The sequence below is a fragment of the Euprymna scolopes genome, chromosome 27 (assembly GCF_053919585.1).
Source record: "Euprymna scolopes isolate OS-2025 chromosome 27, ASM5391958v1, whole genome shotgun sequence".
Taxonomy (NCBI): domain Eukaryota; kingdom Metazoa; phylum Mollusca; class Cephalopoda; order Sepiida; family Sepiolidae; genus Euprymna; species Euprymna scolopes.
This window is the reverse complement of record NC_136508.1, coordinates 97,294,314-97,307,081: the sequence shown is the minus strand read 5'-3', so window position 1 is coordinate 97,307,081 and position 12,768 is coordinate 97,294,314.

The following is a 12,768-nucleotide window of genomic DNA, read 5'->3' as shown; positions in this document are numbered from 1 at the left end:
ATAATTAGAATGTTAAATTATTAAAAATAAATAATTAGAATGTAAAATTATTAAAAATAAATAATTAGAATGTTAAATTATTAAAAATAAATAATTAGAATGTTAAATTATTAAAAATACATAATTAGAATGTTAAATTATTAACAATAAATAATTAGAATGTAAATTATTACACATAAATAATTAGAATGTTAAATTATTAAAAATAAATAATTAGAATGTAAAATTATTACAAATAAATAATTAGAATGTTAAATTATTAAAAATAAATAATTGGAATGTAAAATTATTAAAAATAAATAATTAGAATGTTAAATTATTAATAATAAATAATTAGAATGTTAAATTATTAAAAATAAATAATTTGAATGTAAAATTATTACAAATAAATAATTTGAATGTACAATTATTAAAAATAAATAATTAGAATGTTAAATTATTAAAAATAAATAATTGGAATGTAAAATTAATAAAAATAAATAATTAGAATGTAAAATTATTAAAAATAAATAATTAGAATTTTAAATTATTAAAAATAAATAATTAGAATGTTAAATTATTAATAATAAGTAATTAGAATTTTAAATTATTAAAAATAAATAATTAGAATTTTAAATTATTAAAAATAAATAATTAGAATGTAAATTATTACAAAGAAATAATTAGTATGTAAAATTATTACAAATAAATAATTAGAATGTTAAATTATTAATAATAAAAATAATTAGAATGTTAAATTATTAATGATGAAATAATTAGAATGTTAAATTATAAATAATAAAATAATTAGAATGTAAAATTATTAATAATAAATAATTAGAATGTTAAATTATTAAAAATAAATAATTAGAATGTTAAATTATAAAAAATAAATAATTAGAATGTAAACTTATTAATAATAAATAATTAGAATGTAAAATTATTAAAAATAAATAATTAGAATGTTAAATTATTAAAAATAAATAATTAGAATGTTAAATTATTAAAAATAAATAATTAGAATGTTAAATTATTAATAATAAAATAATTAGAATGTAAAATTATTAACAATAAAATAATTAGAATGTAAAATTATGAAAAATTTATAATTAGAATGTTAAATTATTGAAAATAAATAATTAAAATGTTAAATTATTACAAATAAATAATTAGAATGTAAAATGAATAAAAATAAATAACTAGAATGTAAAATCAGGAAAAACAAATAATTAGAATGTTAAATTATTAAAAATAAATAATTAGAATGTTAAATTATTAAAAATAAATAATTAGAATGTTAAATTATTAAAAATAAATAATTAGAATGTTAAATTATTAAAAATAAATAATTAGAATGTTAAATTATTAAAAATAAATAATTAGAATGTTAAATTATTAAAAATAAATAATTAGAATGTTAAATTATTAATAATAAATAATAAGAATGTTAAATTATTAATAATAAATAATTAGAATGTTAATTTATTAAAAATAAATAATAAGAATGTTAAATTATTAATAATAAATAATTAGAATGTTAAATTATTAAAAATAAATAATTAGAATGTTAAATTATTAAAAATAAATAATAAGAATGTAAAAATATTTAAAAATAAATAATTAGAATGTTAAATTTTTAAAAAATAAATAATTAGAATGTTAAATTATTAAAAATAAATAATTAGAATGTTAAATTATTAAAAATAAATAATTATAATGTTAAATTATTAATAATAAATAATTAGAATGTAAAAATTAAAAAAAATTAATAATAAGAATGTTAAATTAGTAATAAACAAATAATTAGAATGTAAAATTATTAGTAATAAATTATTAGAATGTAAACTTATTAAAAATAAATAATTAGAATGTTAAATTGTTAAAAATAAATAATTAGAATGTTAAATTATTAAAAATAAATTATTAGAATGTAAAATTATTAAAAATAAATAATTAGAATGTTAAATTATTAAAAATAAATAATTAGAATTTTATAATTATTCAAAATAAATAATTAGAATGTAAAATTATTAAAAATAAGTAATTAGAATGTTAAATTATTAAAAATAAATTTTTAGAATGTAAACTTATTGATAATAAAATAATTAGAATGTAAAATTATTAATAATAAAATAATTAGAATGTAAAATTATTAATAATAAATAATTAGAATTTTAAATTATTAAAAATAAATAATTAGAATTTTAAATTGTTAAAAATAAATAATTAGAATGTTAAATTATAAAAAATAAATAATTAGAATGTTAAATTATTAAAAATAAATAATTAGAATGTAAAATTATTAAAAATAAATAATTAGAATGTTAAATTATTAAAAATAAATAATTAGAATGTTAAATTATTAAAAATACATAATTAGAATGTTAAATTATTAAAAATAAATAATTAGAATGTTAAATTATTAAAAAATAAATAATTAGAATATTAAATTATTAAAAATAAATAATTAGAATGTTAAATTATTAAAAATAAATAATTAGAATGTTAAATTATATAAATTAAATAATTAGAATGTTAAATTATTAATAATAAATAATTAGAATGAATAATTATGAAAAATAAATAATTAGAATGTAAAATTATTAAAAATAATTAATTAGAATGTTAAATTATAAAAAATAAATAATTAGAATGTTAAATTATTAAAAATAAATAATTAGAATGTAAAATTATTAAAAATAAATAATTAGAATGTAAAATTATTAATAATAAATAATTAGAATGTAAAATTATTAATAATAAATAATTAGAATGTAAAATTATAAATAATACAATAATTAGAATGTTAAATTATTAATAATAAATAATTAGAATGTAAAATTATTAATAATAAAATAATTAGAATGTAAAATTATTAATAATAAATAATTAAAATGTAAAATTATTAATAATAAAATAATTAGAATGTAAAATTATTAATAATAAAATAATTAGAATGTAAAATTATTAAAAATTAATAATTAGAATGTTAAATTATTGAAAATAAATAATTAGAATGTTAAATTATTACAAATAAATAATTAGAATATAAAATTTATAAAAATAAATAACTAGAATGTAAAATTAGGAAAAACAAACAATTAGAATGTTAAATTATTAAAAATAAATACTTAGAATGTAAACATATTTAAAAATAAATAATTAGAATGTTAAATTATTAAAAATAAATAATTAGAATGTTAAATTATTAATAATAAATAATTAGAATGTTACATTATTAATAATAAATAATTAGAATGTAAACTTATTAATAATAAATAATTAGAATGTTAAATTATTAATAATAAATAATTAGAATGTTAAATTATTAATAATAAATAATTAGAATGTAAACTTATTAAAAATAAATAATTAGAATGTAAAATTATTAATAATAAATAATTTGAATGTAAAATTATTAATAATAAATAATTAGAATGTTAAATTATAAATAATAAATAATTAGAATGTTGAATTATTAATAATAAATAATTAGAATGTAAACTTATTAAAAATAAATAATTAGAATGTAAACTTATTAATAATAAATAATTAGAATGTAAAATTATTAATAATGAATAATTAGAATGTTAAATTATTAATAATAAATAATTAGAATGTTTAAATTAAGTATAATAAATAATTAGAATGTTAAATTAATTATAATGAAATAATTAGAATGTAAAATTATTAATAATAAATAATTAGAATGTAAAATTATTAATAATAAATAATTAGAATGTAAAATTATTAATAATAAAATAATTAGAATAATAAATTATTAAAAATAAATAATTAGAATGTTAAATTATTAAAAATAAATAATAAGAATGAAAACTTATTCATAATAAATAATTAGAATGTAAAATTATTAATAATAAATAATTAGAATGTAAAATTATTAATAATAAAATAATTAGAATGTTAAATTATTAATAATAAATAATTAGAATGTAAAATTATAAAAAATAAATAATTTGAATGTAAAATTATTAATAATAAATAATTAGAATGTTAAATTATTAATAATAAATAATTAGAATGTTAAATTATTAATAATAAATAATTAGAATGTAAACTTATTAAAAATAAATAATTAGAATGTAAACTTATTATTAATAAATAATTAGAATGTAAACTTATTAATAATAAATAATTAGAATGTAAACTTATTAAAAATAAATAATTAGAATGTAAACTTATTTATAATAAATAATTAGAATGTAAAATTATTAATAATAAATAATTAGAATGTAAACTTATTAATAATAAATAATTAGAATGTAAACTTATTAAAAATAAATAATTAGAATGTAAACTTATTAATAATAAATAATTAGAATGTAAAATTATTAATAATAAATAATTAGAATGTTAAATTATTAATAATAAATAATTAGAATGTAAAATTATTAATAATAAATAATTAGAATGTAAACTTATTAAAAATAAATAATTAGAATGTAAACTTATTAATAATAAAATAATTAGAATGTTAAATTATTAATAATAAATAATTAGAATATTAAATTATTAAAAATAAATAATTAGAATGTAAACTTATTAATAATAAATAATTAGAATGTAAACTTATTAATAATAAATAATTAGAATGTAAACTTATTAATAATAAATAATAAGAATTTTAAATTATTAATAATAAATAATTAGAATGTACACTTATTAAAAATAAATAATTAGAATGTTAAATTATTAATAATAAATAATTAGAATGTACAATTATTAAAAATAAATAATTAGAATGTAAACTTATTAATAATAAATTATTAGAATGTTAAATTATTAATAATAAATAATTAGAATGTAAACTTATTAAAAATAAATAATTAGAATGTAAACTTATTAATAATAAATAATTAGAATGTTAAATTATTAATAATAAATAATTAGAATGTACAATTATTAAAAAGAAATAATTAGAATGTTAAATTATTAAAAATACATAATTAGAATGTTAAATTATTAATAATAAATAATTAGAATGTTAAATTATTAATAATAAATAATTAGAATGTTAAATTATTAAATATAAATAATTAGAATGTTAAATTATTAATAATAAATAATTAGAATGTAAACTTATTAATAATAAATAATTAGAATGTTAAATTATTAATAATAAATAATTAGAATGTTAAATTATTAAAAATAAATACTTAGAATGTAAACATATTTAAAAATAAATAATTAGAATGTTAAATTATTAAAAATAAATAATTAGAATGTTAAATTATTAATAATAAATAATTAGAATGTTACATTATTAATAATAAATAATTAGAATGTAAACTTATTAATAATAAATAATTAGAATTTAAAATTATTAATAATAAATAATTAGAATGTTAAATTATTAATAATAAATAATTAGAATGTAAACTTATTAAAAATAAATAATTAGAATGTAAAATTATTAATAATAAATAATTTGAATGTAAAATTATTAATAATAAATAATTAGAATGTTAAATTATTAATAATAAATAATTAGAATGTTGAATTATTAATAATAAATAATTAGAATGTAAACTTATTAAAAATAAATAATTAGAATGTAAACTTATTAATAATAAATAATTAGAATGTAAAATTATTAATAATTAATAATTAGAATGTTAAATTATTAATAATAAATAATTAGAATGTTTAAATTAAGTATAATAAATAATTAGAATGTTAAATTAATTATAATGAAATAATTAGAATGTAAAATTATTAATAATAAATAATTAGAATGTAAAATTATTAATAATAAATAATTAGAATGTAAAATTATTAATAATAAAATAATTAGAATAATAAATTATTAAAAATAAATAATTAGAATGTTAAATTATTAAAAATAAATAATTAGAATGAAAACTTATTCATAATAAATAATTAGAATGTAAAATTATTAATAATAAAATAATTAGAATGTTAAATTATTAATAATAAATAATTAGAATGTAAAATTATTAAAAATAAATAATTAGAATGTAAAATTATAAAAAATAAATAATTTGAATGTAAAATTATTAATAATAAATAATTAGAATGTTAAATTATTAATAATAAATAATTAGAATGTTAAATTATTAATAATAAATAATTAGAATGTAAACTTATTAAAAATAAATAATTAGAATGTAAACTTATTATTAATAAATAATTAGAATGTAAACTTATTAATAATAAATAATTAGAATGTAAACTTATTAAAAATAAATAATTAGAATGTAAACTTATTTATAATAAATAATTAGAATGTAAAATTATTAATAATAAATAATTAAAATGTAAACTTATTAATAATAAATAATTAGAATGTAAACTTATTAAAAATAAATAATTAGAATGTAAACTTATTAATAATAAATAATTAGAATGTAAAATTATTAATAATAAATAATTAGAATGTTAAATTATTAATAATAAATAATTAGAATGTAAAATTATTAATAATAAATAATTAGAATGTAAACTTATTAAAAATAAATAATTAGAATGTAAACTTATTAATAATAAATAATTAGAATGTAAACTTATTAATAATAAATAATAAGAATTTTAAATTATTAATAATAAATAATTAGAATGTACACTTATTAAAAATAAATAATTAGAATGTTAAATTATTAATAATAAATAATTAGAATGTAAAATTATTAAAAATAAATAATTAGAATGTAAACTTATTAATAATAAATAATTAGAATGTTAAATTATTAATAATAAATAATTAGAATGTAAACTTATTAAAAATAAATAATTAGAATGTAAACTTATTAATAATAAATAATTAGAATGTAAAATTATTCAAAATAAATAATTAGAATGTAAAATTATTAATAATAAATAATTAGAATGTAAAATTATAAAAAATACATAATTAGAATGTTAAATTATTAATAATAAATAATTAGAATGTTAAATTATTAATAATAAATAATTAGAATGTTAAATTATTAATAATAAATAATTAGAATGTTAAATTATTAATAATAAATAATTAGAATGTAAAATTATTAATAATAAATAATTAGAATGTTAAATTATTAATAATAAATAATTAGAATGTTAAATTATTAATAATAAATAATTAGAATGTTAAATTATTAATAATAAATAATTAGAATGTTAAATTATTAATAATAAATAATTAGAATGTAAACTTATTAATAATAAATAATTAGAATGTTAAATTATTAATAATAAATAATTAGAATGTTAAATTATTAATAATAAATAAGTAGAATGTTAAATTATTAATAATAAATAATTAGAATGTTAAATTATTAATAATAAATAATTAGAATGTTAAATTATTAATAATAAATAATTAGAATGTTAAATTATTAATAATAAATAATTAGAATGTAAAATTATTAATAATAAATAATTAGAATGTTAAATTATTAATAATAAATAATTAGAATGTAAACTGATTAAAAATAAATAATTAGAATGTTAAATTATTAATAATAAATAATTAGAATGTAAACTGATTAAAAATAAATAATTAGAATGTTAAATTATTAATAATAAATAATTAGAATGTAAAATTATTAATAATAAAATAATTAGAATGTTAAATTATTAATAATAAATAATTAGAATGTAAAATTATTAATAATAAATAATTAGAATGTAAACTTATTAATAATAAATAATTAGAATGTAATATTTTTAATAATAAATTATTAGGATGTTAAATTATTAAAAATACATAATTAGAATGTAAACTTATTAATAATAAATAATTAGAATGTAAAATTATTAATAATAAATAATTAGAATGTTAAATTATTAATAATAAATAATTAGAATGTAAACTTATTAAAAATAAATAATTAGAATGTAAACTTATTAATAATAAATAATTAGAATGTAAAATTATTAATAATAAATAATTGGAATGTTAAATTATTAATAATAAATAATTAGAATGTTAAATTATTAAAAAGAAATAATTAGAATGTAAACTTATTAATAATAAATAATTAGAATGTAAAATTATTAATAATACATAATTAGAATGTAAACTTATTAAAAATAAAATAATTTGAATGTAAAATTATTAATAATAAATAATTAGAATGTTAAATTATTAATAATAAATAATTAGAATGTTAAATTATTAATAATAAATAATTAGAATGTAAACTTATTAAAAATAAATAATTAGAATGTAAACTTATTAATAATAAATAATTAGAATGTAAAACTATTAATAATAAATAATTAGAATGTTAAATTATTAATAATAAATAATTAGAATGTTAAATTATTAATAATAAATAATTAGAATGTAAACTTATTAATAATAAATAATTAGAATGTAAACTTATTAATAATAAATAATTAGAATGTTAAATTATTAATAATAAATAATTAGAATGTAAACTTATTAAAAATAAATAATTAGAATGTAAACTTATTAATAATAAATAATTAGAATGTAAAATTATTAATAATAAATAATTAGAATGTTAAATTATTAATAATAAATAATTAGAATGTTAAATTATTAATAATAAATAATTAGAATGTAAACTTATTATTAATAAATAATTAGAATGTAAAATTATTAATAATAAATAATTAGAATGTAAACTTATTAAAAATAAATAATTAGAATGTAAACTTATTAAAAATAAATAATTAGAATGTAAAATTATTAATAATAAATAATTAGAATGTAAAATTATTAATAATAAATAATTAGAATGTAAAATTATTAATAATAAATAATTAGAATGTTAAATTATTAATAATAAATAATTAGAATGTAAACTTATTAAAAATAAATAATTAGAATGTAAACTTATTAATAATAAATAATTAGAATGTTAAATTATTAATAATAAATAATTAGAATGTTAAATTATTAATAATAAATAATTAGAATGTTAAATTATTAATAATAAATAATTAGAATGTAAACTTATTAAAAATAAATAATTAGAATGTAAACTTATTATTAATAAATAATTAGAATGTAAAATTATTAATAATAAATAATTAGAATGTAAACTTATTAAAAATAAATAATTAGAATGTAAACTTATTTATAATAAATAATTAGAATGTAAAATTATTAATAATAAATAATTAGAATGTAAACTTATTAATAATAAATAATTAGAATGTAAACTTATTAAAAATAAATAATTAGAATGTAAACTTATTAATAATAAATAATTAGAATGTAAAATTATTAATAATAAATAATTAGAATGTTAAATTATTAATAATAAATAATTAGAATGTAAAATTATTAATAATAAATAATTAGAATGTAAACTTATTAAAAATAAATAATTAGAATGTAAACTTATTAATAATAAAATAATTAGAATGTTAAATTATTAAAAAATACATAATTAGAATGTTAAATTATTAAAAATAAATAATTAGAATGTAAAATTATTAAAAATAAATAATTAGAATGTTAAATTATTAAAAATAAATAATTAGAATGTTAAATTATTAAAAATAAATAATTAGAATGTAAAATTATTAAAAATAAAATAATTTGAATGTAAAATTATTAATAATAAATAATTAGAATGTTAAATTATTAATAATAAATAATTAGAATGTTAAATTATTAATAATAAATAATTAGAATGTTAAATTATTAAAAATAAATAATTAGAATATAAAATTATTAAAAATAAAATAATTTGAATGTTAAATTATTAATAATAAATAATTAGAATGTTAAATTATTAGAAATAAATAATTAGAATGTAAACTTATTAATAATAAATAATTAGAATGTAAACTTATTAATAATAAATAATTAGAATGTAAACTTATTAATAATAAATAATTAGAATTTTAAATTATTAATAATAAATAATTACAATGTTAAATTATTAAAAATAAATAATTAGAATGTAAAATAATTAAAAATAAATAATTAGAATGTAAACTTATTAATAATAAATAATTAGAATATTAAATTATTAATAATAAATAATTAGAATGTAAAATTATTAATAATAAATAATTAGAATGTAAAATTATTAATAATAAATAATTAGAATGTAAAATTATTAATAATAAATAATTAGAATGTAAAATTATTTATAATAAATAATTAGAATGTTAAATTATTAATAATAAATAATTAGAATGTTAAATTATTAATTATAAATAATTAGAATGTAAAATTATTAATAATAAATAATTAGAATGTAAAATTATTAATAATAAATAATTAGAATGTAAACTTATTAAAAATAATTAGAATGTTAAATTATTAATAATAAATAATTAGAATGTAAAATTATTAAAAATAAATAATTAGAATGTAAACTTATTAATAATAAATAATTAGAATGTTAAATTATTAATAATAAATAATTAGAATGTAAACTTATTAAAAATAAATATTTAGAATGTAAAATTATTAAAAATAAATAATTAGAATGTAAAATTATTAATAATAAATAATTAGAATGTTAAATTATTAATAATAAATAATTAGAATGTAAACTTATTAAAAATAAATAATTAGAATGTAAACTTATTAATAATAAATAATTAGAATGTTAAATTATTAAAAAGAAATAATTAGAATGTTAAATTATTAATAATAAATAATTAGAATGTTAAATTATTAATAATAAATAATTCAACTAAATTTATTATTCAAATAAAACAATGGGGTATATTATTATTTTTTTTTTAATTATTATTGGAATCCTTTGACATGAGTAATTTGCATATTTATTTATTTATTTGTTAACTGTTATCCTCATCTTCATTGTTGTTGTTCCATGATGTTTCGGCCAACTATTCCTCTGACTTTCGTCAGGTGATTAATCGCGACGGAATAGGAATGTCGAGTTTCTTAACTGTATCCCCAGCAATGACTGCCTTCCATAGTTGTTGTAATCTCACCACGTTTTGACCAACTAATCCTATGGTCGACTTTGGGTAGGATTGAAACCGCTATCTTCAGACAATGCTCACCTGGAACCGTAGAAATTGCAACAACAAAAGTTGATAGAAGTGTTAAATATCTACGGTTCCAGGTGAGCATTGTCTGAAGATAGCGGTTTCAATCCTACCCAAAGCTGGCCAGAGGATTGGTTAGCCAAAATCATGGTGAGACGACAACAACTATGGAAGGCAGTAATTGCTGAAGACACACCTAAAAGACAGAGTATTCCTATCCTGCTGCGGTTAACAACCTGACGAAGACCAGAGAAATAGTTGACGGAAACGCCGTGAAACGAAAACTATGGAGATAAGAATAACAGTCCTCACATAAATTTTAAAAAATATTAAAAAATGGGTATTTTTACAATAGCAAACAAAACAAAACTAAAAAAATATTAAAAAATGGGTATTTTACAATAGCAAACAAAACAAAACTAAAAAAACATTAAAAAATGGGTATTTTACAATAGCAAACAAAACAAAACTAAAAAAACATTAAAAAATGGGTATTTTACAATAGCAAACAAAACAAAACTAAAAAAACATTAAAAAATGGGTATTTTACAATAGCAAACAAAACAAAACTAAAAAAACATTAAAAAATGGGTATTTTACAATAGCAAACAAAACAAAACTAAAAAAACATTAAAAAATGGGTATTTTACAATAGCAAACAAAACAAAACTAAAAAAACATTAAAAAATGGGTATTTTACAATAGCAAACAAAACAAAACTAAAAAAAACATTAAAAAATGGGTATTTTACAATAGCAAACAAAACAAAACTAAAAAAACATTAAAAAATGGGTATTTTACAATAGCAAACAAAACAAAACTAAAAAAACATTAAAAAATGGGTATTTTACAATAGCAAACAAAACAAAACTAAAAAAACATTAAAAAATGGGTATTTTACAATAGCAAACAAAACAAAACTAAAAAAACATTAAAAAATGGGTATTTTACAATAGCAAACAAAACAAAACTAAAAAAACATTAAAAAATGGGTATTTTACAATAGCAAACAAAACAAAACTAAAAAAACATTAAAAAATGGGTATTTTACAATAGCAAACAAAACAAAACTAAAAAAATATTAAAAAATGGGTATTTTACAATAGCAAACAAAACAAAACTAAAAAAACATTAAAAAATGGGTATTTTACAATAGCAAACAAAACAAAACTAAAAAAAACATTAAAAAATGGGTATTTTACAATAGCAAACAAAACAAAACTAAAAAAACATTAAAAAATGGGTATTTTACAATAGCAAACAAAACAAAACTAAAAAAACATTAAAAAATGGGTATTTTACAATAGCAAACAAAACAAAACTAAAAAAACATTAAAAAATGGGTATTTTACAATAGCAAACAAAACAAAACTAAAAAAACATTAAAAAATGGGTATTTTACAATAGCAAACAAAACAAAACTAAAAAAACATTAAAAAATGGGTATTTTACAATAGCAAACAAAACAAAACTAAAAAAACATTAAAAAATGGGTATTTTACAATAGCAAACAAAACAAAACTAAAAAAACATTAAAAAATGGGTATTTTACAATAGCAAACAAAACAAAACTAAAAAAACATTAAAAAATGGGTATTTTACAATAGCAAACAAAACAAAACTAAAAAAACATTAAAAAATGGGTATTTTACAATAGCAAACAAAACAAAACTAAAAAAACATTAAAAAATGGGTATTTTACAATAGCAAACAAAACAAAACTAAAAAAACATTAAAAAATGGGTATTTTACAATAGCAAACAAAACAAAACTAAAAAAACATTAAAAAATGGGTATTTTACAATAGCAAACAAAACA